Below are 18498 nucleotides of genomic sequence, written 5' to 3' on the forward strand. Positions count from 1 at the left end.
ATCTCATCTTTAATATTCTCTTTTTTTGAATATAAACTTTCACTTTTAAACATAACCACTAGATGGTGCTATAATGCAGGTATTCAACCTGTTATTAAATTTTACATTCTTTTTAGATACTAAATAACTATGCTCAGCGAGCGTAGTTCGAGCATCCCACAGACCCAATAATCCTGGTAATATATACTCATACCTCTTGGCCCTTTAGATGGGACCTATAAGAAATAGGCAGGGCTTGATGTTCGTCTGCCGGTCTTTCAATATGGCTCTCTGCGCCTGCGCTGTTTCCCTGGTGACGCGTCCCGGGACTCGCGCATGCGCAGTGGGTCACTGATGTCCGGCGGCGATACCTAAGTTCCGTCACAGTCAGGCGCCGCTTAGATCGGCTCCTGATTGGCAGAGGGGAGATCAGATGTCTCTATCGATTCATATATAAACAGGGCACCAAAATAACATCTGCACCCCTTGAGAAAGCTACGGGCGAAACGCGCGTCGGGGCGCTATCCTACACTGCTGGGTCACATCTCACCTCCCATACATGGGTAAGTGCATACTCTGGAAGTACATCTTGGCTCTTTGTGCCATCTGTCTTTAGGCAATAACTACTTACTTTCTAGTCACTATAGACTTTTTTCAGAGTTAGGCACATTGCCTTTTTTTTACACAAATTCATACTTTGATACCATTTTCATGTTTATGCACCCCAGGTTGGAGTCATATTGAGTCATAGTAACTATGCATACCATCAGGGTTTTCTAATATATATATATATATATAGACTCAATATACACTCCTGTGATCCGTTTTAGGACTATTTTTGGATTCTCTGTCTATGTCATTTTATGTATTTTATTTTTGTTCTTTAATAAAGATAGTTAGTTTCATACATTGATATATATGGACTCTGTTTCTCCGGTTTATCAAGTTAGAGAAGTGCGTGTTCCAAGAGGAGTCTCTACCCTTCCTGGGCTACATTATCTCTGATCAAGGTCTCAAGATGGACCCTGAAAAGGTCAAAGCTGTCCTGGAGTGGCCACGTCCCCAAGGCTTAAGGGCCATACAACGCTTCCTGGGATTTGCCAACTTCTACAGACTGTTCATTCCCAACTTCTCTTCTCTGACAGCCCACATCTCCTCCCCAACTAAGAAGGGTATGAATGCCAAGGTATGGAATCCAGAGGCGGAAATCGCATTTGAAACCTTAAAAAAGGCCTTCACGTCAGCTTCTATACTTCACAACTCTGATGTATCCTTACAGTTTTCATTGGAGGTGGACGCCTCCTCGGTTGGTGCCGATGCACTATTGTTCCAGAGGGGTTCGAAAGGTAAGACTGTGGTATGTGGTTACTACTCCAAGCTGTTTTCTTCTGCAGAGCGCAACTACTCGATTGGAGATCGGGAGTTACTGGCCATCAAGCTGGCTCTGCAGGAGTGGAGACACCTACTGGAGGGCGCAGCTCATCCTATCCTGATCTTCACGGACCACAAGAACTTGACCTACCTACAAACGGCTCAACGGCTGAACCCTCGTCAAGCCAGATGGTCATTGTTTTTTGCACGGTTCCGGTTCGAACTCCACTACCGACCTGCCGACAAGAATGTGAGGGCCGATGCCTTGTCTAGGTCATTTGAGACAGAGGACACTGTGGAGTCCCCATAGAATATTATCGATCCTTCCTGCATCTACTCTGTCAACACCTGCAGGTCAGAGACATTCCTCCAGGAAAAACTTTAGTACGGCTGGCAGACAGAGGAGGAGTCCTTCACTGGGGTCACAGTTCCAAGCTGGCAGGACATGCAGGTGCCCGTAAGACACGAGACCTAATTGCCCGGCTGTACTGGTGGCCCACGTTGCCCAAAGACGTCATGGACTTTGTCTCCTCCTGTACGGTGTGTGCAGCCAACAAAGTTGCCCACTCCAGACCAGTCGGTCTGCTCCAACCACTACCTGTGCTCGATGCCCCCTGGCAGCATATTGCTATGGATTTTGTTACAGATCTGCCTCTCTCTGCGGGATGCAGTGTGATCTGGGTGGTGGTGGATCTTTTTTCTAAAATGACTCATTTTGTTCCCCTGACTGGTCTGCCTTCTGCCGCTCGACTGGCTGATCTCTTCATGCAACACATCTTCCATCTGCATGGATTACCTCTGCATATTGTCTCGGATCGAGGGGTCCAGTTCACCTCTATGTTATGGAGAGCACTCTGCGGCCTACTCCGTATAAAGTTGGACTTCTCCTCAGCTTATCACCCTCAGTCCAATGGACAAGTTGAGAGGATTAACCAAATTATGGAGAAATACCTGCGGCACTTTGTCTCCAGAAGACATGATGACTGGGTGCAGCTGCTCCCGTGGGCGGAGTTCTCTTATAATAACCATACCAGTGAGTCCACCACCTCCAGTCCATTTTTCATAGTATACGGTCAACATCCTCGAATACCCCTGCCCGGCTCTACTATGTCTCAGGTGCCTGCAGCCGACTCTACCTTCAGGAACTTTCTGCAGATATGGCAGCTGACACGATCTTCTATTCTGCTGGCGGTGGACCGCATGAAGAGAAAGGCAGACACTAAAAGACGAGAACCTCCCCAGTTTCTTCCAGGTACAAAGGTCTGGCTGTCTTCCAGGAATATCCGGCTGAGGGTGCCGTCTTGCAAATTTGCTCCCAGGTTCCTTGGACCCTTCGAGATTCTGCTGCAGATCAATCCTGTATTGTACAAGCTTCGACTGCCTCCTACCCTCAAGATCCCTAACTCCTTCCACGTCTCCTTGCTAAACCCGGAACTTTCGAAGTGAGGGAGATCCTGGCCACCAAGAAAGTAGGAGGCAGGACGTTTTACCTGGTGGATTGGAGGGGATTTGGTCCAGAGGAGAGGTCTTGGGAGCCAGAGGAGAACATCGATGCCCCTGTCCTCGTGAAGAAGTTCCTTTCCCGCTCTGGTCCCAAGAAGAGGGTGCGTAAGAGGGGGGATACTGTTATGTCTATGGCCGGGGGTCGTCATTCTGACTTACCCCATGACGATCCCGGCCATGGACGCCTCTCTTCTCGGCGTTCGCTCCCTCCAGGGAGACGCTGGCACTCTCTTCCGGGTCCTCGGACTGTGTCCCGCAGGGCGCGCGCGTGCACGGCCTTGAAGGGCCAGTACGCATCCAGCTACCTTACATCAATTATCAGCCCAAATGGATGCTGGACTATAATAAGGGGCCCTGCCCACTGGTTCCTTGCCTGAGCATTGTTGTACACTGCATTCCAAATTATTATGCAAATGTTATTTTTCGCTGATTTTCCTAAATAGTCGCTGCAAATGACAGTCAGTATAATCTTCAAGCCATCAACCGTTGGAGTATAATGTAAATTTTATTGAACAAATCTCCTAATGATAACAGATTTTTTTTTTAGAAGTAAAAACTCAAAATGCACTGTTTCAAATTAGTATGCACAACAGAGATCAAAACATTTTAAAGGTTGTAAAGAGAACTAGAATGGTAATTTTGTTGAATTTGCAGCATCAGGAGGTCATATTTACAGAAATCAAAAGCTCTTTCAATCAAAAAAAACTTAACAGGCCAAGTTACATGTTAACATAGGACCCCTTCTTTGATATCACCTTCACAATTCTTGCATCCATTGAATTTGTGAGTATTTGGACAGTTTCTGCTTAAATATCTTTGCAGGATGTCAGAATAACCTCCTAGAGCTTCTGTTTTGATGTGAACTGCCTCCCACCCTCATAGATATTTTGCTTGAGGATGCTCCAAAGTTTCTTAATAGGGTTGAGGTCAGGGGAACATGGGGGCCACACCATGAGTTTCTCTCCTTTTATGCCCATAGCAGCCAATGACACAGAGGTATTCTTTGCAGCATGAGATGGTGCATTGTCATGCATGAAGATAATTTTGCTACGGAAGGCACGGTTCTTCTTTTTGGACCACGGAAGAAAGTGGTCAGTCATAAACTCTACGTACATTGCAGAGGTAATTTTCACATCGTCAGGGACCCTAAAGGGGCCTACCAGCTCTCTCCCCATGATTCCAGCCCAAAACATGACTCCGCCACCTCCTTGCTGACGTTGCAGCCTTGTTGGGACATGGTGGCCATTCACCAACCATCCACTACTCCATCCATCTGGACCATCCAGGGTTGCACGGCACTCATCAGTAAACAACACGGTTTGAAAATTAGTCTTCATGTATTTCTGAGCCCACTGCAACCATTTCTGCTTGTGAGCATTGTTATGGGGTGGCCGAATAATAGCTTTATGCACACTTGTAAACCTCTGGAGGATCCTACACCTTGAGGTTCGCGGGACTCCAGAGGCACCAGCGGCTTCAAATACCTGTTTGCTGCTTTGCAATGGCATTTTAGCAGCTGCTCTCCTAATCCTATTAATTTGTCTGTCAGAAACCTTTCTCATTATGCCTTTATCTGAACGAACCCGTCTGTGCTCTGAATCAGCCACAAATCTTTTCACAGTACGATGATCACGCTTAAGTTTTCTTGAAATATCCAATGTTTTCATACCTTGTCCAAGGTATTGCACTATTTCACGCTTTTCGGCAGCAGAGAGATCCTTTTTCTTTCCCATATTGCTTGAAACCTGTGGCCTGCTTAATAATGTGGAACGTCCTTCTTAAGTAGTTTTCCTTTGATTGGGCACACCTGGGAAACTAATTATCACAGTTGTCTGAGATTGATTACAATGATCCAAAGAGCCCTAAGACACAATAGCATCCATGAGTTTCATTGAAAAACTAATAATGAAATGTTTATGACACTTAAATCCAATGTGCATAATAATTTGGAACACGGTGTATACCGTAGTTTGTCTTGCTAAAGGTCTTCCAGTGTTTTCCAGTTCCCAGTGTTACCCGTTCCTGCTGCCTGTACCCTGTATCCCATGCTATCGTTACCTGCTGTGAAAGTCAAGTCGGGTCTTGCCGCTACACCCGCGGCGTCACCTGCTGTGAAAGTCAAGTCGTGTCTTCCCGCTGCATCCGCGGCGTCACCTGCTGTGAAAGTCAAGTCGTGCTCCTGCCACTGTCTACATTGCCTCAGGTACCCGTTCAGAACTATAGACATTGTTTTGTACCTTGTTGGCCAGCTGCTACCCCGCTACGTGGTACGGCCCAGTGGGTCCACACCGCGCGCCGTGACACATACATACATACATAAATACATACATGCACACACATTTTTTTGGGGGGTGGGCATATGTTATTACAAGGATACTTACTGCTGGGGCCCTGTGTGTAAGTCTATCATGTGTGATGCTGACGGCTGGGGTCCTGTATCTAAGTCTATCATGTGTGATACTGGCTGCTGGGGCCCTGTATCTAAGTCTATCATGTGTCATAAGGAGGGTATGTGGGACTACCTAAAGGGGACTGCATGGCACTGTCTACAAGGGAGTTTTATTTTGCATCAGTGTGCTTTGCATGTGGCATGTGTTTTTCACGTACTTGCAAGCACTTTTTAATTTTTTTTCAATGTAATTGATGCGTCAAACACGCACACGGATGCCGTCCGTGTGCTGTTTGTGGTTTTCACGCACCCATTGACCTCAATGGGCGACTAGGTGCGTGAAAACGCACTAATATAGGACATGCAGTGAGTTTCAAGGAGAGGCTGGCCTGCAGCCCAAAAAGACCTATGGGGAAGCCTCCATGACCGCCCTAGGAGGGAAGGGGTTAACAATTGCGGGTCAGGTAGGGGTCAGTGCAGGGGAGGCCAAGGAGGAGTTGGGGAAGGGAGGAGAAGAGGGTTGGGATAACGGTTCTTCCCGCTGTTTGCGGTATTGAGCCGGAAGCAGTGGGAAGAGCAACATAAAAAATACTAAGCAGTCACACTATGGTCTAATGTCTATATGACAATACATTAGTTTATCACTTCATTTTTTGTTGAATGTGATTGATTGTACTTATTGCGACACTTAAGGGGGTTTTACACTGGGCGATTATCGGACAAACGCTCATTAATTTAACGCTCATTACGATAATTGCCCAGTGTAAACAGGGGAACGCTCAGCAGATGAACTAGCAAATGCTCGATCATCTGCTGGTCGTATCGTTTTAATAAAGTAAAGATTATCGTTGTCGGCAGCACATCTCCCTGTGAAAACAGGGAGACGCGCTGCCGACATGATAATAATCGATGGGGATGAGTGATCGGAGTAACGACCGCTCGTCCACATCCATAGCTTCGTGTGACCGGAGCAAACGAGCGCCGATCAACGATGTCTCGTTGATCGGCTCTCGCTGCATCGGCCGGTCATCGACCGGTGTAAAAGGCCCTTTACAATACCTATTGCTCTCTAGGTTACAATGACGCTCCCCGCTGGGAGGAAACCCCTTGTCACTGGCAGCGAGCATTGTAATAATAAAGTTGTCCATCAGAACCTCTGCAACGATATGTCAAACCCACTGATGTGTAAACGGGTCTTAAAGGGTTGTTCATTTTTATTTGTTTAATTTATTTATAGAATAGGAAATCATACAGTTTTCCAATATACATGTATTTAAGATTCTACTCACATACCTTTCTTATATCAGTGCAGTAGGCCCCTGTCTATGTACAGTGGAACTGTATAGCCCACAGATTAGTCCTGTGTAATGCATCCATTACCCTATCAACAACATGACATCACCTTGAGAAAGGCAGCCATGTTATACATCATCTAGAGATAGGCAGTCATGTTATACATCCTCTAGAGATAGGCAGCCATGTTATACATCATCTAGAGCTAGGCAGCCATGTTATACATCATCTAGAGATAGGCAGCCATGTTATACATCATCTAGAGCTAGGCAGCGATGTTATACATCAGCTAGAGATAGGCAGCCATGTTATACATCAGCTAGAGATAGGCAGCCATGTTATACATCAGCTAGAGATAGGCAGCCATGTTATACATCATCTAGAGATAGGCAGCCATGTTATACATCATCTAGAGCTAGGCAGCCATGTTATACATCAGCTAGAGATAGGCAGCCATGTTATACATCATCTAGAGATAGGCAGCCATGTTATACAAGTAAGTACACACAGTGAAGTAGTTGTTTATCATTATTCCACCATTAGTCCTGTTTATATAGCTCATAATTTTGCCTCAACACATGTATGTCATTCAACCCTGTTACATAGTTACATAGTTACATAGTTAGTACGGCTGAAAAAAGACACATGTCCATCAAGTTCAACCAAGGGACGGGAAAAGGGAAGGAAAAATTTCTACACATAGGAGCTAATATTTTTTTGTTCTAGGAAATTATCTAACCCTTTTTTAAAGCCATCTACTGCCCCTGCTGTGACCAGCTCCTGCGGTAGGCTATTCCATAGATTCACAGTTCTCACGGTAAAGAAGCCTTGTCGCCTCTGCAGCTTGAACGTTTTTTTCTCCAGACGGAGGGAGTGCCCCCTTGTTTTTTGAGGGGGTTTTACAAGGAACAGGATTTCACCATATTTTTTGTATGTGCCATTAATATATTTATATAAGTTAATCATGTCCCCCCTTAGTCGTCTTTTTTCAAGGCTAAATAGGTTTAATTCTTTCAATCTTTCCTCCTAACTTAAATTCTCCATGCCCCTAATTAGCTTCGTTGCTCTTCTTTGTATTTTTTCCAACTCCAGGGCATCCTTTCTATGAACTGGAGCCCAGAACTGAACTGCATATTCTAGATGAGGCCTCACTAATGCTTTGTAAAGTGGTAATATTACATCCCTGTCCCGTGAGTCCATGCCTCTTTTAATACACGACAATATCCTGCTGGCCTTTGAAGCAGCTGATTGACACTGCATGCTGTTATTGAGTTTATGATTTACAAGTACACCCAGATCCTTCTCAACAAGTGAATCCGCCAGTGTAGCTCCCCCTAGGACATATGATGCATGCAGGTTGTTGGTACCCAGATGCATAACTTTACATTTATCTACATTAAACTTCATCTGCCAAGTGGACACCCAAACACTTAGTTTGTTTAAATCTGCCTGCAATTCATGAACATCTTCCATAGACTGAACTATATTACATAGCTTGGTGTCATCTGCAAAAATAGAAATAGTGCTATTAATCCCATCTTCTATATCATTAATAAATAAGTTGAATAATAGTGGTCCCAGGACTGAACCCTGGGGTACACCACTTATAACTGGGGACCATTCAGAGTAGGAATCATTGACCACAACCCTCTGGATACGGTCCTTGAGCCAATTCTCAATCCAATTACAAACTATATTTTCTAAACCTATAGTCCTTAATTTACCCATTAGCCGTCTATGGGGGACAGTGTCAAATGCCTTTGCAAAGTCCAAAAACACTAAATCCACAGCGGCCCCTCTGTCTAGACTTCTGCTCACCTCTTCATAAAAACAGATTAGGTTAGTTTGACAACTTCTGTCCTTAGTAAAACCGTGCTGGCTGTCACTTATAATGCTATTTATTGTCACATAATCCTGTATATAGTCCCTCAATAGCCCCTCAAACATTTTCCCCACGATGGATGTTAAGCTTACTGGTCTATAATTACCCGGGGAAGACCTAGAGCCCTTTTTGAAAATAGGCACCACATTTGCGCTGCGCCAGTCCCTTGGCACTATACCAGTCACTAGAGATTCTCTGAATATTATGAAAAGGGGGACAGAAATAACTGAACTAAGCTCTTTAAGAATTCTAGGGTGTAACCCATCTGGTCCCGGGGCCTTGTGCACATTTATTTAATTTAATTTAGCTTGGACCATATCTACATTCATCCAATTCAGTATATCAACTGATATATTAACAGCACTGGCACCGGCTACATCAGCTGCTCTTTCTTCTGTTGTATATACAGAGCTAAAGAACCCATTTAGTAACTCTGCCTTCTCTTGATCCCCTGTGATCAACTCCCCATTACCATTATCTAGGGGTCCTACATGTTCAGACCTTGGCTTTTTAGCATTTATATACTTGAATAATTTTTTGGGATTTGTTTTACTATCCTTGGCCACCTGCCTTTCATTTTGTATTTTTGCTAATTTTATTACATTTTTACAGATTTTATTAAGCTCTTTATATTTTACAAAGGCTACAGCTGTACCCTCAGATTTGTATTTTTTAAATGCCCTTTTTTTGTCGTGTATTGCCCCTTTCACAGAAGGTGTAAGCCATGTGGGGTTTAATTTGAGTCGTTTATACTTGTTACCTATAGGAATAAATTTTGCACTATAATAACTCAAAGTAGATGTGAAAATCTCCGATTTATCATTTGTTCCATTATTTGACATTAGTTCTTCCCAGTCCATATCCTGAATTGCAGCCCTCATCCTGGGGAAATTGGCTTTCTTAAAATTAAATGTTTTTGCCCTCCCAGCCTGCGTTTGTTTTTTACAGTATAGGTAAAATGTAACTATATTATGATCACTGTTACCGAGGTTTTCACGAACATTGACATTCCCAACAAGATCTGCATTATTAGAAATGACCAGATCCAACAGAGCTTCACCTCTAGTCGGGTCTTCCACAAACTGGCCCATAAAATTTTCCTGCAACAGGTTGAGGAAATGTCTCCCCTTTGCAGTTGAAGTCGATCCATGACACCAATTAATATCCCGGAAATTAAAATCTCCCATTATCACTACAGTACCCGCCTGTGCAGCCCGCTTCATCTGTTTATATAGCTGAACTTCCATCTCCTCAGTTATATTGGGGGGGTCTATAGATTACACCAAAAGTAATTTTTTCAGTGTTTACCTCCCTTTCTAGTTCCACCCACAAGGTTCCAACCTCCTCACAATCTTCACCCACTATTGTCTCTTTCAGACTCGCCTTCATATCATTTCTGCTAACTGAATGCTAAGGGTGACATGATGTGTGTGTGGAGGTCACATGACTGATGCAATGTTTAGTCATATTCAGTTAGCCCATGGATACATTACACAGGACTAATCTGTGGTCTTTACTATTCTACTGTGAAGAGGCAGGGGCAGATTATGTGAGCAGAATTTCTAATACATGTATATTAGAAAACTGTACTATTTCCTATTCTATAAATAAAAAAATAATAATAACAAAATGAACAACCTCTTTTAAATACAATGGCAATTGTCTATGGATACCTCAGGCCAGCCATATACACTCAATAGCTGTTGACTAAAAATCATTAAAGAGGCACTGTCACCAGATTATAAGTGCCCTATCTCCTACATAATCTGATCGGCGCTGGAATGTAGATAACAACAGTGGTTTTTATTTTGAAAAACGATCATTTTTGAGCAAGTTAGGAGCAATTTTAGATTTAGTTTCTTAATGCCCAACTGGGCGTGTTTTTACTTTTGACCAAGTGGGTGTTGTAAAGAAGTGTATGAGGCTGACCAATCAGTGACCAATCAGTGTCATACACTTCTCATTGTTCCAGCCCAGCTTCTTTCACTGCACAATCTCACTGTGCTGTGGATCATGCTGGGCTGGAACAATGAGAAGTGTAGGACACTGATTGGTCAGCCTCATACACTTCTTTACAACACCCACTTGGTCAAAAGTAAAAACACGCCCAGTTGGGCATTAAGAAACTAAATCTAAAATTGCTCATAACTTGCTCAAAAATGATCGTTTTTCAAAATAAAAACCACTGTTGTTATCTACATTACAGCGCCGATCAGATTATGTAGGAGATAGAGCATTTATAATCTGGTGACAGAGCCTCTTTAAGCCGACAGCTATGTCACCCAGTTCTACCATAAACATACATGTTTATTGCAATGGGGAGAGGAGTGTGTAAAAGGGCCCAGCAATCAGCCAACAAACGAGGGGCTGTTTAACCCCTTAATGACCAGCCTATTTTGGACCTTAATGACCAAGCTATTTTTTACGTTTTTCAATCGTCGCATTCCAAGAGCTATAACCTTTTTATTTTTGCGTCGACATAGCTGTATAAGGTCTTGTTTTTTGTGGGACAAGTTGTATTTTTTAATAGCACCATTTTGAGGTACATATTATTTATTGATTAACTTTTATTAACTTTTTTTGGGGGGGGAATAGAAAAAAATCTGAAATTTCACCACTCTTTTTTTCCGTCCTAAATCTACGCCGTTTACCGTGTGATATAAATAACACAATAACTTTATTCAGCGGGTTGTTACGAGTGCAACTATACCAAATTTGTATAGTTTTTGTATGTTTTACTACTTTTACACAGTAAAAACGCTTTTTTTTCTAAATTATTTGTTTTTGTGTCTCCATATTTGAAGAGACGTAACGTTTTTATTTTTTCAGCGGTTGTATGAGGGCTTTTTTTTTGCGGGACGACTTGTAGTTTTTATTGGTACCATTTTGGAGTAGATGCAACTTTTTGATCACTTTTTAATCACATTCTTTTAAAGTCAGGATTCACAGAAAACAGCAATTTTTCTGTCGTTTTTTATTTAATTTTTTACAGCGTTCACCGTGCGGTTTAAGTAATGTAATAGATTTATAGTCGGGGTCGTTACGGATGAGGCGATACCAAATATGTGTAACTTTTTTACTTTATTTTGGTTTTTTAATAGTAAAGCGAAGGGGAAAAAGTGGGTTTTTCATTATTTTTTTCACATTTTTTTTAAATTAACTTTATGAAACTTTTTTTTTAAACTTTTTTACTAGTCCCACTAGGGGACTATAATATGCGATCGCTATTATAATACACTGCAATACTTCTGTATTGCAGTGTATTATGCCTGTCTGTCATGATCTAGCAGGCATTCGCTCCAGGCAGACCTGGGGGCCTTTATTAGGCCCCCGGCTGCCATTGGAGACACAGACACTCGGCGATCGTATCGCCGGGTGTCGGTGGGGGAGAGAGGGAGCTCCCTCCCTCTCTCCAAAACCACTCAGATGCGGTGCTCGCTATTGAGCACCGCATCTGAGGGGTTAAACGGGTGAGATCGATACTAATATCGATCTCATCCGGCAGAGCAGGGACGCTCCTAGCCCTCAGCTTTGACAGCTCCCTGCTCTGTTTACTTATTCCGATGCCGCGACGTAAAAAGTCTATGGCATCGGAATAAGGCCCGTTAGTTAGAAACACGATGGGCCGGTCACTAACGGGTTAAGCAGGGGATGAGCTGTTGACAACGATGCAAACTCTATGGGGACAAACAATCTTGTTTGTCCCCATACAGGACAAAAATCAGAGAAAATCGCCCAGAGCAAAACCACCTTTAGCTGCTTCTAGTCCCCTCTGGTAACGGCTTAACCCATTCAAAAACAAAGAATAGCATCTTAAGATCCAATTCTTTCCCCCATTTACCATCGGAGGACAGTCAGGAGGCCCCCATACATATTAGATTGTTGGCTGATCCTGCCAAAATCAGCAGGTATGGACAAATGTCATCTAATGTTTATGTTCAGCTAAGTATATCCTAAAAGGCAGTATGGTCAGACTTCCCTGGGCTCCCTTTTAAGACCCAAACCTGTCTGCCCATATTGAGTGATCCCTGTGACTGACAAATGCTTTCCCCCTTTTGTTTTCTCCAATCTGCACTGCGATCAATACAAAAGGTTCAAAAGTGGGGATGAGAGATTTCCCTGTTAAAAGTGAAGTGCGGAAATTCAGTGTCTCCCACCCGCAATGCACCGTATATTTACATTTGTCAATGGGTTGTCCAAACATTATGATCCCTTCTGATCACAGAGCTCTAAAGTGAGGTAAAGGCAAAGACACATTTTAAGTGGAGAATCAATCTTATTTTTTGGAATAAATACCTGGTCAGCAGAACAAACTTATTAAAATAGTCACCTGAATATTCACCAGCACTACTTGTCTTCATAACAATATTAGGTTTGTGATAATATCAGAAAGCATCTTATTAACTGTTACTTGCCACTCACCAGCTCTCCTACACAGCGGTAGGGAAATTTGTATTTTAAAGGTTCCTGCTGTAGGAAGATGGATCATATGTGAAGAGCGTTGGCAATGGTCCCTGTTTCTCTATGTGATTAATAAGAGCAGATAATTTCTGGGCTTAAAAAATTACTCCTAATTACATATTAGGTCTTAAACACCCCAGCAAACTCCTGCTGATGGTAATTTGGCACAGGCCTCTTTCATTTTGAGGGCATCATCTAATTTTAGTTAAATATAATGCAATCAATGGCAGATGTCTGATATGAAATATGAATATGCTGATGTGCAGTTCTTGAAGACAGGAAATGTGTTTTTAATCTCATTAGCATCTTGAAGTCTCATTAAACATTATATTTCCAAAGGTGTGTGTCTGGCACTTTGGCCGCAAGGATCCATATTACATGCATTGTAGGAACTTTCAGACGTCACTCGCTGTAGGACATAAATAGTCAATGTTAGGGAATGCACCAAACATGGAATTGGTCTTGTGACCTCTGTAAAAATGATGATCATTTATTTATAGATCTCCAGTATATTCTACTGCCCAGAGAAAAAATATAGTATCTGCAGTCTTGCTGGAGAACGTTTCCTAAAACAATATCGGCAAAAAGCAGCTGTGAATAAATCTATTTTTAGTAAGTCTATAGGGTTTTGCTGAAATATGAAAGAAAGTTTATTGAAATTTTTAGCACACAGGGTAATGTGATTGTGTTGGGAGCATATAACACATAATGTATTTAGTTCACAAGGTGATAGAGACCTTCTGCTGGCTGCCTGGGAAATGTCAGCCCTTATTTGATCTTCATCTGTCAGCAGCACATTATGTAATTATCTCATGTATGTTTAAAATGTGATAATAGACCAACACATCGTGGGAAAGTAGAATGGTCTCCACTATCTTATTTATAGGTATGATGTGGCATTGTACAGAAAACAGAATGTTAGGCGCTGCTCAGATGTTGCTCCACTGCAAGTTATTTGGAGCAAAATTATACAAATAAAGTATATTTAAAGAGGATCTTTCACTAGTTTAGTAATGCCCAATCTCCGAGCTAATCTAACAGGTGCTGTCACACTGATAATGCTAGTGAAAATTGTGTCACAAAACGTTTATTATTTTAAAAGTTATGAGCTTTTTTGTAAATATGAAAATGAGGCTATACTAGACAAGTGGGCGTCCACACCAGCGGTTCTCCTGAGGTGGAGCTTGCTCACAGCCTCTGACGCTGTCCAATCAGCATGAAGCTGCTTCACACAGTGTGGGAGACTGAGGCTGGAGGGAAAGGGGGATCACTTCAAATAGAAATATCTCCGGCTGTGATATAAAAGATGAGATTCTTATCTTTCACATGGCACCAGGATCGCGGTTCTAGCTGTGACAACCTGAGATATCACCAGTTGAAAACACAGTTGGGAATGGAAGCTGTATACTATATGATCACGCTGTGTTGCTGGGCTGGGAAGAGGAGAAATGTATGATGCTGATTGGACAGCGTCATACAGAAAACATTATACCGCCCAGAGTGAAAAAAAAAATGAGTCACCTCCCATTTGCTAAGTATAGCCAAATTAACATATTTAGAAAAATGCTCATAACTTTGCAAATAATAAATGTTTTTGAAAAAAAAAAATCACACTGTAGTTCTCAGCATCATAGCGCCTATTAGATTAGTTAGGAGGTAGGGAATTAATAAACTAGTGACAGATTCTCTTTAACTAATGGGCGCTAGACCAAAAATAGGACTTCTTGGTTTCCCTGCATGTCTGTTTAGAAAACACGGGTGCCTGCCCGCAACAAAGCAATATACTCTACCCATAATGCCCGCATAAAAAGCAAGTAGCTTAGATATCATGACATAATTACAATCATCTTGTCAAGAAATTCTAAACCTAAAGGGTTTATATCAGAGGAGAACTGAACGGCAGGACATTTTACAAGGGTTCACCAGCTGAGGGGAGGCCATAGGTCCCTCCTATACCTGATGCAGACAAAATGGGCTGGAGAATTCCTATTAATTTTTACTTTACTCTACTTACAGCTTTTGTAGTATTTTACATTGCATGATGTCTGAAACTGAACTATCCCTGGCTGAGGGTCTAGCTATTTACATATTTTTACACTTAATGATGTGACCATTATCAGATTATTGAAACTTTGTATAAATTAAAGGGATGTCTGCCAGAATTTTTACAGAATGTTTTGGATTTTTAGGTTTGTCAGACAGGGTCGGATTAAGTGTTATCTTACACAAGCAGGTTTTCTAACGAAAACTCATAAAGCTCATTATTCTGCTTTATTTACATGGCGTAATGATGAGGAGTAAAAGGACGAACGATCATTAATACAAAAATTAGTCACCATACAGTTTGCATATTGTGGGCAGCTCATCCCCTGTTTACTCGGGGAGATATTCTGCCAACAACAGCCTTTTTCATGACGGCATAAAAGATGCGATCAGCTGACGAACTAGCTGATCGTTGCCATGTTTACATGGGCCAATGATCGGGATCAGGCCTGTGTAAGAGGGCATTAACCCCTTAGGGTATGTTCACACGTACTCGTCCGATACGCCTGAAATTACGGAGCTGTTTTCAGGAGAAAACAGCTCCGGAATTTCAGACGTAAAGGCAAGTTTACGCAGCGTCCATTACAGACGTAATGGGAGCCGTTTTTCTATGGAGCCAATTACATCCCAAGAAGTGACAGGCACTTCTTTGACCGTCGGCACAGAACATCGTAAAGCCCATTCAAATGAATGGGCAGATGTTTGCCGGCGCATTGGAGCCGTATTTTCGGACGAAATTCGAGGTTAAAATGCCCGAATTACGTCCGTAAATACGGTGTGTGAACCCAGCCTTAGTGACCAGCCTATTTTAGGCCTTAATGACTGAGCTATTTATTAAGTTTTTCCATTGTTGAATTCAAAGAGCTATAACTTTTTTATGCGTCGACATAGTTGTATTTTTTAATAGCACCATTTTGAGGTACATATAATTTATTGATTAACCTTTATTAACTTTTTTTGGGGGAGTAATAAAAAAAAAATTGCCACTCTTTTTTGCGTCCTTAATTTACGCAGTGTACTGTGTGGTATAAAAAAAAATTCTTATGTGTTACTACTTTTACACAGTAAAAACATAGTTTTGTCAAAATTATTTGTTTTTGTGTTTCCATATTTGAAGAGCGATAACTTTTTTATTTTTCTGCCAATGCAGCTGTATGAGGGCTGTTTTTTGCAGGAAAAATTGTAGTTTTTATTGGTATTATTTTGGAGTACATGCGACATTTGATTACTTTTTATCACATTTTTTTGAAGGCAGGATGAACATAACAAAGCAATTCTGGCATAGTTTTTTTACGGCATTTGCTGAGCAGGTTAAATAACATAATAGCTTTATAGTTGGGGTCGTTACAGATGCGGCGATACCCAAATATGTGTAACTTTTTTTTGTTTTTTCATGAAGCATTTTGTAAGGGGAAAAAGTTGGATTTTCATTTTTTTAATTGGGTTTTTATTAAAATATTATTAACTTTATTAAACTTTTTTCAACTTTTTTATTAGTCCCACTAGGGGACTTCACTATGCGATTGTTTGATCCCTTTTATAATACACTGCAATACTTCTGTAAAACTGATAGGCTTCTGTTAGGCCATGCCTTTGGAATGGCCTAACAGGCATTAACTAGAGGCAGACCTGGGGTCCTTTGTTAGGCCCCATGTTGCCATAGAAGCCATCGGCACTGATCGCATCTCAGGGTGCCGGTGGGGTGTGAGAGGGAGCTCCCTCCCTCCAAAACCACTCAGATGCGGCGCTCGCTTTTGAGCGCCGCATATAAGGGGTTAAACGGGCGGATTTTAGCGACACCAGCTACTTCCTCGATTTGCCCAGCCTCACAGCTTGCCCTTCTTGGTGTTGCAATTTCAATGTTGAGGAGTGTGGAAAAACAAAAAATCTGAATGTCCATACAGTAACACAGTCCAAACCATTTAAATTAAAATTCAAGGTATGTATATTACAAAGAGTCCACACTTTTAGTGATGAGTTAATTGAACACAAGAACAGGGAATCCCTTTAAATCAGGGATGGGGAACCTTTTTTCTGCCAAGTCCCATTTGGATATTGTACTGTCCATGGCCATGGGCCGTCAGGTATACTCACCTCCCGACACATGCAGCCATGGATCGGTGAGCGCTGGTCCCCATCCCCTTCCTAGGAGATTCCAGCAGGGTGCGCGCTCACGCTCGTGCCTGGCCTTAAAGGGCCAGCTTGCGCACAAGAGGAAATCATCATCATCAACTGCCCATGATTTCCTGGTCTATAAGAAGGCCCCAGCCTTTCTCATCCTTGCCTGAGCGTTGTTAGTTATCCCTAGTCTGTCTTGCAAATGGTCCCTTAGTGTTTCCCATTCCAGTTGTTACCCGTGCCCTGTTACCTGTTCCTGTATCCCGTGCTGTTCTTATTCCTGTGCCTACTAGTGTCGGAGTCGTGTCACGTCCTGTGTCATCTGACACATCCAGAGGAATTCCCCATGTCTGGCGCAACCTGTGGCACCTGTGTCATCCGTCACGGATGGCGTTACTTGCTGCACCCATCTCCATCAGTGCCAGAGCTGCGGCCACTGTCTCGACTATCCAGGTACCCTTGTACGGGACATTGTATTGCTGGGGTTCCCTGTTGTTTGGCCAGCTGCCTCCCCGCTACGGCGGTACGGCCTAGTGGGTCCGCAAACCCGCAACGTGACAGATATTTATAACATCATTCATGGGCCATACAAAATAATCAACTTAAAAATTACCCTGCTATATTTGGTCAAACATTTAATTAACTCACCCCTAATGCGATGTCTGGAACTGCTTCTCTTTGGTAAGGCATGTGATGTTAGCCAGTATTGATGATGTTGCTACTGCATTGGTCAATTTGGAGCGCAGTCGACTCTTTGCAATGGTAAGTTTTTAACTTCTCGCAGCATTAAGTTGTTCCAACTTACTTAAAGAGGCTCTGTCACCAGATTTTGCAACCCCTATCTGCTATTGCAGCAGATAGGCGCTGCAATGTAGATTACAGTAACGTTTTTATTTTTAAAAAACGAGCATTTTTGGCCAAGTTATGACCATTTTTGTATTTATGCAAATGAGGCTTGCAAAAGCCCAAGTGGGTGTGTTTAAAGTAAAAGTCCAAGTGGGCGTGTATTATGTGCGTACATCGGGGCGTTTTTACTACTTTTACTAGCTGGGCGTTCTGACGAGAAGTATCATCCACTTCTCTTCAGAACGCCCAGCTTCTGGCAGTGCAGACACAGCCGTGTTCTCGAGAGATCACGCTGTGTCGTCACTCACAGGTCCTGCATCTTGTCGGCCACATCGGCACCAGAGGCTACAGTTGATTCTGCAGCAGCATCAGCGTTTGCAGGTAAGTAGCTACATCGACATACCTGCAAACGCCGATGCTGCTGCAGAATCAAATGTAGCCTCTGGTGCCGATGTGTCCTCGCTCGTCCGACACGATGCAAGACCTGTGAGTGACGACACAGCGTGATCTCTCGAGAACACGGCTGTGTCTGCACTGCCAGAAGCTGGGCGTTCTGAAGAGAAGTGGATGATACTTCTCGTCAGAAAGCCCAGCTAGTAAAAGTAGTAAAAAC

The sequence above is a fragment of the Rhinoderma darwinii genome, chromosome 1 (genome assembly GCF_050947455.1).
Source record: "Rhinoderma darwinii isolate aRhiDar2 chromosome 1, aRhiDar2.hap1, whole genome shotgun sequence".
Lineage (NCBI taxonomy): Eukaryota > Metazoa > Chordata > Amphibia > Anura > Rhinodermatidae > Rhinoderma > Rhinoderma darwinii.